The sequence below is a fragment of the Capricornis sumatraensis genome, chromosome 4 (assembly GCF_032405125.1).
Source record: "Capricornis sumatraensis isolate serow.1 chromosome 4, serow.2, whole genome shotgun sequence".
Lineage (NCBI taxonomy): Eukaryota > Metazoa > Chordata > Mammalia > Artiodactyla > Bovidae > Capricornis > Capricornis sumatraensis.
This window is the reverse complement of record NC_091072.1, coordinates 77,532,882-77,548,077: the sequence shown is the minus strand read 5'-3', so window position 1 is coordinate 77,548,077 and position 15,196 is coordinate 77,532,882. Positions and strand designations below refer to the sequence as shown.

General features: G+C 45.9%; 1 pseudogene; it reads left to right on the top strand.

The window, feature by feature from the left end:
• The first annotated feature begins 14,558 nt into the window (after positions 1-14,558).
• Positions 14,559-14,852, top strand: LOC138079078 (large ribosomal subunit protein eL37 pseudogene; annotated as a pseudogene).
• Positions 14,853-15,196: the final 344 nt, after the last annotated feature.

The following is a 15,196-nucleotide window of genomic DNA, read 5'->3' as shown; positions in this document are numbered from 1 at the left end:
TGATCTCTTCTGGTACAGTGAGGGCACCTTTCTCTTGGGGAATTTTGTGACCTGCTTTTAGGTAGAAAATAGTGCACAGAACCCCTGTGTCTCTCTGTTTCTCAAGTGCCTTCAGCTGAAAATAATCAATACCCCAAAGTGGCATATTTGAAGTGTCATGTTCTGAATCCCTTCAACAGTTACAATAATTAAATCAATTAATTCAGATTGATGAAACAGACATCTCACAAACAAATTGCATTTATATTATGAAAAGCAGGGTATCACACATCAATGAGGAAGAAACCTTATTCAATAAGCGGTGTGGAACAAATGGTCATTATTGAGGGGAAAAGAAACCTGTTTAGATTCTTGCTTTATATTATATACCAAAATGACTTCAATACAAATTAATAGAACTCAATTTATGGACACTCTTGTTTCTTCATTCACTGGGAAAACTGAAGCTATTTCAGTTTCCCACCACCCCCTCTACTCACCAGCCAACAGTTTTCCCCCTATACTCTGCTTTCCCTCTTATTATTTGAGACAAATTATCCTGCTTCTCTAGGAGGGCAGTTCCTTCACTTGGGCCATAGGGTAGCTCATCCAATAGAAATGTAATGTGAGGGACTTTGCCGGTGCTCCAGTGGTTTGAGACTCCATGCTTCCAAAGCAGGGGGCACAGGTTCGATCCTTGGTCAGAGAACTAAGATCCTACAGGTACATAATGCAGCCGAAAAATAAAAAAACTTTTTTTAAAGAAATGTAATGTGAGTCACATGTAGAATTAAAAATTTTCTAGTACCAATATAAAAAGGTCAAAAGAATATGTGAAAATAATTTTAATAGCACCTTTCATTTAACTCAGTATATCTGAAATATCATTTGAATGTGTAATTAACATTAAAGTTTTTAACAAGATATTTTGCATTCATTTGCTCATACTAAGTCTGTGAAATCTGGTATGTATTTTGTGCTTACAGCACATCTCAATTAGGACTTGCCACATTTCAAGTGCTCAGAAGCCAGCTGTGGTTCCTTGTTACCATTTTGGACCATTTTGTCCCAGATCTCATCCCTTCTCCCCTATCCAAGGACATCACTCATTCTCTGCGCCTCTTATATGGATGGGTTTTCATATCTCTTCTGCATCACTCTCTTCTTCATATAAACATGCTGTTGTTTTTCCAGTTTTAAAATAGCCCTCTCGTGACCCCACTTATTGACATTTTCCCATAAACTCTATTTTGACTCCTCTTTTTTGTTGTTCTCTTGTTTTGTTTGTTTATTTTTGACTGCACAGGGAGGCATGTCAGATCCTACTTCCCTGACCAGGATTGAAGCCATACCCGCTGCAGTGGAAGGGCAGAGTCTTAACCTGCCGGGAGCCAGCGTGAGGAACTCTGCCCGTGGCAAAGGTCATGAGGAAGGAAGCTTGGCATATGCAAAGGCAGGATCGAGCCTCAGGAGACCACCTGTTCCCGAGCATCTACCCCCAAAACCAGAGTCTGCCTACTTTACTGCTTCATGCTCTCACCTACACCTCTGACTTTACAGGGGGCTGTCCCCCACCACCTCTCTCAGAGAAGGAGTTAACTTACAGCTCCAGTTAATAAAAATTCCTGGGCGTGACAAGAGTGTTTCAACTTACAAACTCCTCTGAAGGCTCTCTAGCCTGCCTGACAGGATCATCCGGCCACATGTGATTGTTTACACCCTCCCAACCATGAGAGGCACGAGATGCTTTAAACTTTCTAAAAACAGATTCTTTTGAGAAGTTAGAAATTTATTAGTATAGTATTAGCGAGTTAGTTAGAAATTATGTTGGTGAGGGGTTTCATTGCTGAGTTAATGATTGCCGCCAGGCCTCCATATCCTTAGGCACCGGAGTATGTTAATCAATGTGATTGGAATGTAGAAAAAGAAATATAGTAGTTTTGATGTTAGCAATACTAGACTTTTGAGTTAATGAATTTTCTCTTTGTTATAGATCACTGTACTCCTCTTTCTTTGTTATAAATCCTTGTGTCCTTGCTATGTAAGAATGTAACTTTATCACTATCTTAAGACTAAGTAGATCTCAAGGGGAAACAAGTTTTCTGATCGACTAACCTTTATCAATAGAAAGTAAGGTGGGGCCATAAAATGTTGATTGGCCTCCAGACCAGAAGATATTGTAAACAAATGTAAGACCCTTGTAAGAACAAAGATATGCTGATAAGGGTCAGAGCAGCTGACCCTACCTGACTCTGTTTCTTGCATTTATCTCTATGTATAACTAAAAGTATAAAAGTGGACCTGGAAAATAAAGAAATGGGACCAGTTCCTGGAAAGACTGGTTTCCCCCGTGTGGTCTTTTCTCGTCCTCTTCTTTTCTGGCTGAATTCCCATCTGGAGCGTGGAGGCTCACCATGTATACTTACTTGCCCTGGCTTCTAAGACCCACGCGAGAGGGAGCCCAAGGCGGGGCACCCTCTGCTATTCAAGCAGGCACCAGTGGCCTATGTAGATGATGCAAACTCCTTGTCTTGGAGTTTTATTGGTTTTTCACGTAAACCAAGTTATTCAGCCTCTTTTCTCCACTAGTTTTCCTACTACACTATTCTTTCCTAATCTCTCTTTTCTAATTAAATAGTTCTTTCTTAGGACGCCGACTCCATACCCGCTTCGAATTCCCTGGATCCACCGGGGCTGGACTGCTCTTTTTTAAAATAAAATTACTTTGTTTTGCTACTTGTCTTGTTTACGATTATTATTTACAGTTTTTTCCCCACATTCTCCCCTAAATCCATTCCAATCAGGCTTTATCTGCCAGCACTCCAACAAAACTCTCTTTATGAAACTTGCCAAATGACCACTGTATTAATCAATTCAATACTAATTTCCAGTTTTTCATCTTGCTTGTTTTAGCTGATGGTACTCCATCTAAATAGACTCTTTTGTTTATTTATTTGGCTGCACCCAGTCTTATTTGCAGCACATGGGGTCCTCGTTGCAGTGCACAGACTCTCTAGTGGGTCACAGGCTCAGTAGCTGTGGCACGCTGGCTTAGATGCCCCGAGGCATACGGGATCTTAGTTCCCCAGCCAGGAACTGAACCCATGTCCTCTGCATTGCCTTAACCAATGGACCACCAGGGAAGTCCCTAAATAGACTCTGTTTAACTTGAGGATACCACACTCATGCTTTTCCTTCTACCACACTGGTCACTTTCTTTACCTGGTTCCTCTTCATCGTCTCAAACTATGAATGTTGAGGCCCCCATGGCTCAGAATTTGGATCTCTTCCCCAGCCTAATTATATCATTTACCTGAAATTGAATTTCAAGGCTCTAAATATTATCTATGATTTCAATACACAAATTTATATCTCCAGTCCAGAGCTTTTCCCTAAACTTTACTCATGTTTTCACTTGCTCACTTAGCATTGCCCTAACAAATTACTACAAACTGGGTGGCATAAAACTCAAATTTATTTGCTCACAGTTCAGAAAGCCAGAAATCTGAAATCAAGGTATCAGCAGGGTTGGCTGCTAGAGGCGTTGAGAGAGAAGCTGCTCTGTGTCTCTCTCAAAGCATCTGGTACTTGCAGGCAATCTCAGGCATGTCTTAATAATTTACAGACATGTTGCTCCAGTCTCTGCCTCTGTCCTCACATTGTACTGTCCCTTGTGTGTCCCTGTGTGTTCACCTCACCTTCACATAAGGAATCTGTCCCAGGATTAGAACTGATCTTAATCCAGTATGATTAATGTAATTTAAATAATTACATTTGCAAAGATCCTATTTCCAAATAAGGCCATATTCTGAAGTTCTGAGTGGACCTGATTTTGAGGGGATGCTATTCAGCCCAGTACAGTACTCAACATTGTCATTTGTAGTAAGTCCCCTACATACAAATGAGTTCAGTTCCTAGAGTGTGTTCATGAGTCCAGTTTAATTGTTTAAGTCAAACAAAGGTAGCAGAGGTACCCAACTAACACATAATACTGTACTTTAATAGGTTTATTAATACTTTCACGCAAATAACACATAAGAAAGCACAAAAAATAAAATGTTTTTAACCTTCTAGTACAGGACTTTAAAAAGTATAGTAGTACAGTACAACAGCTGATATATATGAGTTGGCGTCGAGTGAACAGGCAAGAAGAGTTACTGACCAGAGGAGGGAGAGGAGGTGGGAGATGGTAGAGCTGAAGGAGCATCAGCAGTAGGAGACAGAGTGAAGGGTGAAAATCGCTGAGTCATATCTGACTCTTTGAGACCCCATGCTATACAGCCCATGGAATTCTCCAGGCCAGAATACTAGAGTGGGTAGCCGTACCCTTCTCCAGGGGATCTTCCCAACCCAGGGGTCGAACCCAGGTCTGCCACATTGCAGGCAGATTCTTTACCAGCTGGCCACCAGGGAAGCTCACGGAGGGCAAGCTGCAGTTTCATTCATGCCTGGCACTGATAGAATGCATGTTCACATTTTTGAAAGTTCTCAACTTGAAGGTTTGTATGTACAAAAGGTACTTACTGTAATATCAAATGGGCACCTAATTTAAGATGTCAAAAACTGAAATAATCTTATCCATCTCTTTTCCACCCATAGTCTTCTTCATCTCAGCTGAGAAAAAATCCATTCTTCCACTGGAATTCTACCTTCACCATATATCCAAAACTTGACCACTTGTTACTGCTTCCACTGTTACGCTATGGTCCGGGTCACCCTCACATCTTGCCAGGATTATTGTAATAGTCTTTTAACAGGTCACTCTGCTTCTATTCTTGTCTCCCTACAGTCATTTTCAGAACAGCTAGAGTGACCCTGTCAAAACCCAAGTTACCTTATGGGCCTTTCAATGGCTCCCATTTTATTCACAGTGAATGTCAGACTTCTTAGAGTTTCACAAGAGTCCCCTTACCCCTGTTAATCTCCCACCTTGTCACTCTGCTCCAGCCATGGTGGACTCTATGCTGTTCCTTCAACTATCCAGGCAATCTCTGACCTCAGAAATTTTGTTTATGTTATTCCCTTCACCTAGAAAATTCTTCCCCCAAATATCTGCATGCCTTATTCACTCACGTCCTTTAACTATCTTGTTCAAATATCCTTTTTAAATGAATTCTACTCTGATCCTCCCTTGTTTATAATTACAGTCCCCTACCTCCTCTCACTATTGAGCTCCATAGCTCTGCTTTACTTTTTTTTTCCCCTCATGGCACTTACTACCTTCTAACACATCATATAATATACTTATTAATTATGTTTTCTTGTCTACTTCCTCTACAAGTAAGGTCCAAGAGGGTAGGAAATATTGTCTATTTTGTTTTCTGATGAATACCTAGAACATATTAAATGTTCAGTATTTATTAAATAAATGAAAGACAGTAATTAAATGAATGAGAAATGAATGAGGAACTACTTTCTAGGCAAAGATTAAAAGGAATCACAGAGTAGGGAATTACATTTTACTACATACAAATTTAAAACTTTATCATGTATAATAAAACACAGATAGGCTACTATTTTATATATTTTAGAAAACCTCCATATCGCTCCCAAAGTAATACTTTAAAATTTTTTTAAATACATGAGCATTCATAATAAAAATTCAAGCTTTAAGTCATTTTTTCCAATTCTAGAAAAAAAGGGTTGAGGTTATTATCTGTACTTTTGCTAAAGGCTGCTTCCATAACTTTGTTTTCTCCATAATGTAAGGCTGGACCCCAGGGACCAAGATGGGTCGCCCCTCCTCTCCCTCCTGCCAGCGGGGGAGGTCCCTAACGGAAGGAGCCTCCCAGATCCCGGGGACCAATGACAGCACACTTCACCAGCTAAAGCTGCCCCACCCCAGCCACGTAGAAGGACCTGTCAGCCCGTGACGCCTCGGCCTGGCGACCTGTCCAAACCCCTGTCCATCTAGCCTGACCATCCCTCGAAACGAACGTATAAAAATCACCCCCAACACGGTCCGGGTGTGGACTTCCTCAACCTGCCTCGTTCGGGTCCGGGAACCCCGCCCGGGAGCGCTTTGCCATTTAAAAGCCTGTTAGACACTCTTTTGGTGTCCTGGTCGTCTTTACCTAACATTTGGTGCCCAACATGGGGCCCGAGGTGAGGGCCCATCCCGCGACAAGTGGGATTTGCAGCCCCCTCAGGTCTGGCTCGCGTCACCCCGTCACCCCTCCAGGACCATTCAACCGTCTGGCAGGATATGGGGTAAGTTCCATCAGTAGGGCTCTGGGGGGCGTTGCTCCTGTGGCTATTATGCCTAGGGTGTCTCAGTCTTTTTAAATCGCAGCCGCGTCCAGACCCCTCCTCCACAGGCCAGGCCTGCTAATTCCTCGGCACCAGTCAACTTGGAGATGTCCATCTTGGCTGAGTGGCCATCTCTTCGCTGGGTTGACGGCCCGTTTGGGGATGCCTGACCAGACCACTCCCAGCCTCACCGACGATTGGTCCAGGACCTTCGTTTCATAGTCGCCATGGCGACATCTGCCTCCAGGGCCGACCAACCTTGGTCTACACCACTAAAATGTTTACTTGCCAACCTCAGAACTCTATATATCTCTGGAGAAATTCTTTCCAAACACTTAACCTTCCTTTGTTGTGAGGCATGGCCCCAATATTCTTTAGATAAGGGCTCACAATGGCCGCCAACCAGAACTTTCGATTTTAACATCCTCCGTGACTTAGATAATTACTGCCGGAGGACAGGAAAATGGTCTGAGGTACCCTAAGTACAGGCTTTCTGGCTGTTGCGCTCCCGTCCCACCCTATATACCCACTGTTCCCCTTCTGAAATTCTAACTATCGCCCTTGCCAACTTCTCCCATGTCTTCCCCTCCCCCACCGTCCTCACAGCCCAGCCCTCCTGTGACTACGCCTCTCACCGCTCCCTTGGCTCCACCTCAATATCTATCCCTTCCTCCATACCCACCCCTTTCTGGCTCACCAGTCAGCTCACACACAAGGTCGCAGACCGCTCCCAATCTGCCGCCAGGTCCCCTGCTTCCTCTCCGCCAGGTGGCCAGCCCGGAGGGTCTCACCCATGTCCATGTACCCTTTTCACTCCAAGACCTTGTACATATCAAACAGTGGCTAGGCTCCTACTCAGCCAACCCCTCCAACTACATCAAAAACTTTACCCAGCTGTCTCGGTCTCACGCCCTCACCTGGCAAGACGTATTTGTCATCCTGGGGTCCACTACTACCCCAGAGAAAAGAAAGGCCATTTGGGCCGCAGCAAGAGTGGGAGCAGACTGGAGACATGTAGCCAACCCAGCAGACCCAGCCCGGCCACCCGGAGCAGCTGCTATTCCAGATGTAGACCCAGACTGAAACTATCAGGAGGGACAGAGAGGCGGAGCCAACATTCGATACATGGAAAAATGCCTATTGGAGGAAACAGAAACCACCTCCCTCAAGGTGGTAAACTTACTTAAGCTAGATGAAATAACCCAGGGCCCCGATGAAAACCCAGCAGCCTTTCTTAACAGGCTGACAGAGGCTCTGACCACCTATACCCAGATTGCCCCAGATTCTCCGGCGGGGGTTACTACCCTAGCCAACCATTTTATATCCCAATCAGCTTCAGACATCAGAAAGAAAACTCTCCAAGGCTGAGGATGGGCCTCAGACCCCCATCTGAGACCTGGTAAAAATGGCCTTTAAGGTTTACAACACCCGAGAGGAAGCTGCCGAAGCCAGCCGCAAGGCAAGACTTAAACAAAAAGCCAAACTCCAGGCTAACCTCCTTGAGGGACACACCCAGGCACTGGTAGCAGCCCTGCGGCCGGCCACAGGACAAAAGGTGGGTCCCCAGAAGCCACCGCCAGGACCTGCTTCAAATGCAGTCATGAGGGGCACTGGGCCCGCCAATGCCCAAACCCCCAGCTCCCAACAAAGCCCTGCCCTTGTTACAAACAGCCGGGACGTTGGGCGAGTGATTGTCCCCGGGGGACTCAGGCCCCAGCCTTACCAGGCCAAGGTCTGGGCTCCCAAAAGGACATTTCCTCCCCGCACCCCACCTTGGAACTTCTCTCCTTTGATGAAGATTGACAGCGCCCAGACTTGGGGACCCCCATAACCCAAGCCAAGGTAATGCTTTAAGTGGCAGGTGAGTCTATCAATTTCTTGATGGATACAGGGGCTACTTACTTGGTCCTTCCCTCCTTCGGGGACACCTTGCATCCTTCCCAGGTCTCGGTGGTGGGTATAGATGGCATGTTTTCACGACCCTTGCAGACTGGGCCACAGCCCTGTCAGCTTAACCACTTCTTGTTCACACACTCCTTTCTGATAATCCCTTCATGCCCCACTCCCCTGCTGGGGCGGGACATTTTAGCTAAGCTTAGGGCCTCCATTCACCTACCTCTCTCATTTCCCCAATCTCTCACCTTGCCCCTACTCCTCCTCTGCTCCCCTGAGGCTCCAATTGTTAACCCTACCATCCGGGACACTGAAATCCCTCTGGTAGCAACCCATCACACCCCCATCCTGATTAAACTACATGATCCTTCCCACTTCCCAAGCCGCCCTCAATTCCCCATCTCTCAGACTCACCTACACAGTCTTAAACCAATCATAGACTGTCTCTTAGGCCAGAGCCTCCTAGTCCCCACGGCCTCTCCCTGCAATACCCCCATTCTCCAGGTATGGAAAGCTTCTGGCAGCTGCCGACTGGTCCAGGACCTTCGACTGATAAACGAGGCTGTAATCCCTGCCCATCCAACTGTCCCCAATCCTTATACCTTGCTTTCTGACATCCCTAGCAGTACGACTCACTTTACTGTCATAGACCTCAAAGATGTCTTTTTCACTGTTCCCTTAAACCCAGACTGCCAATTCCTCTTTGCTTACATGGACCAACCCAGAAACCCGACAGTCCTCCCCGCTAACATGGACAGTCCTCCCCCAAGGGTTTTGAGATAGCCCCCATTTTTTTTTTTTTTTTTGGCCAGGCTCTGGCCCGGGATCTGGCTATATGCCCTTTGGCCCCTAGTGTCCTCTTACAGTATGTGGATGACCTTCTGCTCTGCAGCCCCTCACAAGTTCTCTCTCAAACACATACCACTATTCTTCTTAACTTCCTTAGCTCTAAAGGATACCAAACATCTCAACAAAAGGCCCAACTCACCAGACCTCTGTGACTTACCTAGGTTTAAAGATTACCCCAACAACCAAGGCTCTAACTACTGACAGACTCAGCCTTCTCCGAGACCTCTGCCCCCCTTCCACTGGAGAACAAATCTTGTCCTTTTTGGGGGTAACAGGATTCTTCTGGCACTGGGTCCCCAACTATGCTTCACTGGCTAAACCCCTCTACACAGCCGCAAAAGACACCCCTACTGGACCGCTCTCTTCAGAAACAGAGGTCCAAAAGGCTTTCTACAACCTCTGCTCAGCTTTGCTTTCCTCTTCCCCGCTCTTCCTGCTCAATCCCAACCTCCCCTATCATCTGTACACTGATGAAAAAGGGGGCATAGCCTTTGGAGCCCTCATACAGCCTGCGGGCCCTAAAATGCTGCCAGTGGCATTTATCTCCAAATAGTTAGACCCCACCGCCCAGGGATGGTTCCCCTGCCTACATGCCCTGGCAGCAGAAGCTTCACTATCAGTTCAGTTCAGTTCAGTTCAGTCACTCAGTCGTGTCCGACTCTTTGCGACCCCATGAATCACAGCACACCAGGCCTCCCTGTCTATCACCAACTCCAGGAGTTACTCAGACTCACGCCCATTGAGTCAGTGATGCCATCCAGCCATCTCATCCTCTGTCATCCCTTTCTCCTCCTGCCCCCAATCCCTCCCAGCATCAGAGTCTTTTCCAATGAGTCAACTCTTCGCATGAGGTGGCCAAAGTACTGGAGTTTCAGCTTCAGCATCATTCCTTCCAAAGAAATCTCAGGGTTGATCTCCTTCAGAATGGACTGGTTCGATCTCCTTGCAGTCCAAGGGACCCTCAAGAGTCTTCTCCAACACCGCAGTTCAAAAGCATCAATTCTTCGGCACTCAGCCTTCTTCACAGTCCAACTCTCACATCCATACATGACCACTGGAAAAACCATAGCCTTGACTAGATGGACCTTAGTCGGCAAAGTAATGTCTCTGCTTTTGAATATGCTATCTAGGTTGGTCATAACTTTTCTTCCAAGGAGTAAGCGTCTTTTAATTTCATGGCTGCAGTCACCATCTGCAGTGATTTTGGAGCCCCCCAAAATAAAGTCTGACACTGTTTCCACTGTTTCTCCATCTATTTTCCATGGCTTCTCTATACGCAGATGCAAAAAAAAAAAAAAAGCTAATTCTAGATCAACCCCTAACTATATTCTCGCCACACCGCTTGGCCGACCTCCTGGCTTCCAAATTCCTGTCAGACCTTAGCAACTCTCAGCTCCAGCAATTCACCATTACTAAGACACCCCTGCCTCCCACCAGTGAGTGGCACGCCCTGTCCAATGCTTGTCTGGCCTCATCCGCTGTGGCTGTTGCCAATCACAACTTTGGCTATACTCTTTGTCATTGGACTGCCTGTCACGGCTCCCCCCCGGACTGGCCGCCCACACTCCAACTTTCACTGGCCCTTACTTACCTTATCATCTGTTCACTACTCCTGGGGTGCTATTCCTTTGGAACGGCCTGACCTGGCCATATGTCTGTAGCCTGCCTTGAGGACTTTATCTTGACCCTACTATGAGACCTCTGGCTGGCTACCCCGATTATTGGCTGTGACTCTTTCAGCTAGGCAATTTCTGATCTGCACTTACAGAAAACCTTCCTCTTTTTCACAAAAGCTCAAATTGATTTTTTCTCCTTTATCACTCTCCTGCTAATATCATAGCTAAACATGCTCTTGTCACTATTCCTCCTGGCCGTGATAACACAGGTGGGATAACCTATGCCCTGCCCCCAGGGCTACACCAAACGAGACCACTAAAAAAACTGGGTTCACAGCCTACACTTATGTCCACCGAGACTGTTATGTCTCACCTGCCCAGCCATGCTCCCATGGGGGTAAATGGTATTGGATGGCCAAGAGCCTTGGGACTGCCAAATCAAACTCAGCCTCTAACTGCTATAAAGCTAGAGAAAAACACCTCTGTGTCACCATACAAACCCACTACGAAATGACAGATGGAAAGGGGGCCCAAAATCAGAGACAAAAACAAATCCAACATAAGCTCCAACAGGACTTAATAAAGTTGACAACTAAAGCCTCTAATCCACACCATGAGCCCAATAAACTCCTACCCTGAGCTGTACATACAGCAAGGTGAAAAGTGCAGAGTCAACTCAACATTCCATCAGTATTAGCTTTTATCGATATCAGGTTCCTTCTTGCAAGAGTCTTATTTTTTGTACATTATCTTCTGGCCCGGAGGCCTGTTGATATTTTATGACCCCTTTTTGATAAAGGTTGGTCAGCCAGAACAAGAAGGGAGAACAATATTCTCCCTTAAAGTGTTTCTTCTTAAATTCTTAGCCTGCGTCACCCTCAAAGTACAGAGTTACATTTTTATGGAGCAAAGACTCAGTGGGTTACAGCAAAGAAAGAACTTATTAACTCAAAGTCTAATGTTGCTAATGCTAAGGCTATTACTTGTTTCTTCTATATCCTGACTATATGCACTCCCAGGAACACAAAGGATAAGGGATGTGAGAACTTAGCAGCAAGCATTGGCTCAACAATGTTGCAAGAGTCTGGATAAACCTGCCAAGTAAGCTAGAATGCTAACAGGGGGTTTGAAACACTCTTTTCATGCCCAGGAGGTTTATCAACTAGAGCCCTAAGTTAACTCTTTCCAGAGAAAGGTGGTCGGGGACAGCCCCCTGTTAATGTCGGAAGAGTTGGTGAAAGGCATAAAATAATAAGATAGACAGATTCTGGTTTTGGAGTAGATGCTCGAGCAGGTCCGGGGGTCTGTCGAGTCCTGAGGCCTTGCTTATCAGGACTCTTCCTGCATGACCTTGACATGGGTGGGATCTCCCGTGCTGGCTCCCGGCATCTCCCCCTTTTTTATTTTTTAAGACAGCCAGATGTAATTCAGTCGTGAGCTTCTGAGGGCTCTGTCAAAGAGTTCTAACAATACAAGGAAGAATAATTATGAAAAGCAGAATTAGAGCAGCCACAGCAGCATAGCTAAAAATAGTAGACAGAATGTTTTTTCCTAAAATAAAGTTAGAGAATGTATGGAAAAAATCACTTGCTACTCCTGCGGCAGCAAAATCTAATCGGGAGTGTTCCATGGGCTCTGTCTTCCCTTGAGACCCTGACCGTTCCTCACCCAACTGATCCCCTCAAAATAGATAGAGGCCCAAAATCTCACTCAAAATACCACTGAAGTAACCTGGCCAATGGGGCCCTTGACAACCGAGGTACTGTACCTCCCAGCCAATGCCTCTTGTGTCCTGGCCAATGACACTTCATTAACCACAGTGGCCTGTGACGGCTTGAGACGAGACCCCCATCCCCAAACCCTCCGGTATGCGGAAAGCCCGGGATATTCTTTCTCTGCAATCAAACCACCTTATTACAATGCTTCCCGCCCAACTGGGCCCAGCCTTACACCCCAATCTTCCTTACTCCTTACCTGACCATTCTGAGACCCCAGGCAATGGAGGATCAAACCCAGTCAACCCGCCGCCAGAGGGCGCTAGCTGAAGCTCCCCTGCTCCTCAGGGGAAGTTTATTCACGGCCTTAGGCCTGGGGGCGGGAGGATTGGGATCAGCCATGCACTTCTACTATAAGCTGTCCGCAGACCTCAATCGAAACCTGGACACGGTGGCAGATTCCCTAACGGCATTACAGACCCAGATAACTTCTCTGGCAGCAGTGGCTCTCCAAAATCAAAGGGCCCTAGACCTGCCAATGGCTGAAAAAGGGGGAACCTGTCAATTCCTAAGGGAAGACTGTTGTTTTCTTTTCGTTAATGCCTTGGGGATAGTTCAGAACAAGGTCCAAGAGCTGAGAGAGAGCATCAGACTTGGACAGGCCGAGTCAGACAGTTTTGATTTCTCGGGATGGTGAAAGCCATCTTGGGCAAAATGGCTTCTCCCGCTTCTCGGACCCCTTGCAGCCTTGTTCCTCATCCTGTCTATAGGACCTTGTGTTTTTCAGATCATCCTCCAGAGGGTCAGGGAGCTGACCCAGACGGCTACAGGACAGATGCTGATGGTAGCCGCATACTCCAAGCTCCCGTCCAGAGACCCTGAGGCCCCCTAAACATCACCAGGATCCGGCCACGACCCTCAGCCCCAGCGACGCCCCAGTTCAGCAGGAAGTAGCCAGAAGCAATAATGGCACCCCTTATCCTATCAAAAGGGTCAGAATGTAAGGCCAGACGCTGGGGGCCATGATGGGCCGCCCCTCCTCTCCCTCCTGCCGGCGGGGGAGGTCCCTAATGGAAGGAGCCTCCCAGATCCCGGAGACCAATGACAGCACACTTCACCAGCTAAAGCTGCCCCACCCCAGCCACGTAGAAGGACTTGTCAGCCCGTGACGCCTCGGCCTGGCGACCTATCCAAACCCCCGTCCATCTAGCCTGACCATCCCTTGCAACGAAGGTATAAAAACTGCCCCCAACATGGTCCGGGCGCAAACTTCCCCGACCTGCCTCGTTCAGGTCCGGGAACCCCGCCCAGGAGCACTTCGCCATTAAAAAGCCTGTTAGACACTCTTTTGGTGTCCTGGTCGTCTTTACCTTACACATAATACTGATACAAATTAGGATTTAGTTACAGGACTTTTACACATTCTTAATTTTCTATCCATGCTTGTTTTTCCAAATTCCTTCAATTTTTTATTTTAAATACTATTTTAAGCAAGTGGAAACCTAAAAAAGTAGGACAGACATTTTGAGCCATCACTGGAATTTAAAATAAGTTGGTTTGTTTTTTACATGCACATGGAATTATCTTAATGATATTAAATGGCTTTACTATAAATAAAATTTTAAGGAACTTATATAAAAAGCTTTTAGGTAATTAAGGCCAATTTTTGACACTTTTTCAATCAGAAAGGGTTGGATTGAAGCTGAGAACAGACTAAGAAGCTTGCTAGCTGATCTCCTGTGTTCTTCCTGTGCTGGGGCCCCACCCACAACCAGAAAAGACTTTCTAGCCCACCCCTCACTGTACTGGTGAGAAAACCAAACCTCAGGAGGTAAGCAAGTTCCATGCGGAGTAGTTAAAACTATGACCTTGGTTTGATTACAATAAAATCTCCAGAGGGCAATTTTTTACTTCAAGTATTTATAAACTGTTAGTTAATATCAGAGAAGGCAATGGCACCGCACTCCAGTACTCTTGCCTGAAAACCCCCATGGCTAGAGGAGCCTGGTAGGCTGCAGTCCATGGGGTCGCTAAGAGTTGGATACGACTGAGCAACCTCACTTTCACCTTTCACTTTCATGCATTGGAGAAGGAAATGGCAACCCACTCCAGTGTTCTTGCCTGGAGAATCCCAGGGACGGGGGAGCCTGGTGGGCTGCCGTCTATGGGGTCGCACAGAGTCGGACATGACTGAAATGGCTTAGCAGCAGCAGCAGCAGAGTTAATACTAAAAATATAGAAAGTTGGACAAAGCAAGATGACAAAGGGAACCTCATCATTTGGAAAGCATCAGAATAAGACACACACGCTGTGTTGCTGCTGTGGCTCTAAAGCCTACCACCTTCAGAAGTCAACCTGCGGCAAATGCGGCTATCCTGCCAAACAAAAGAGAAAGTATAACTGGAGTGGTAAAGCTAAAAAACGAAATACCACCAGGACTGGTCGAATGCGGCACCTAAAATCTGTATACGGCAGATTCAGGCATGGATTCCATGAAGGAACAACACTTAAACCCAAAAGGGCAGCTGTCGCGGTATCCAGTTCATCTTAAGGATTTCAATGATTTGTCAAGCAATAAATGTTCTGGCTTTAAAAAGCAAAGTAAAATAAAAATATAAAGTTACGAGGAGTATCGTACTAAATTATTTTTTCTAAAGAGAAAATTCTCTCTAAAGAAAGTAACATTCTAAATTTTTTTAATATTAATTCTTTTCTATAACACTGCATTGAAAAATATAATGGAAATACAGGAAAGTGCAAAAGATAAATACATAAGAAATTGTGATGTAAACACTGATGAAAATACCATTAAGTCAAAAAATAGACAACAGTATTGCCAACATTCGGAAGACCCCTCTGTACCCCCTTCAAATTGCAACCACTTCTATGACCTCC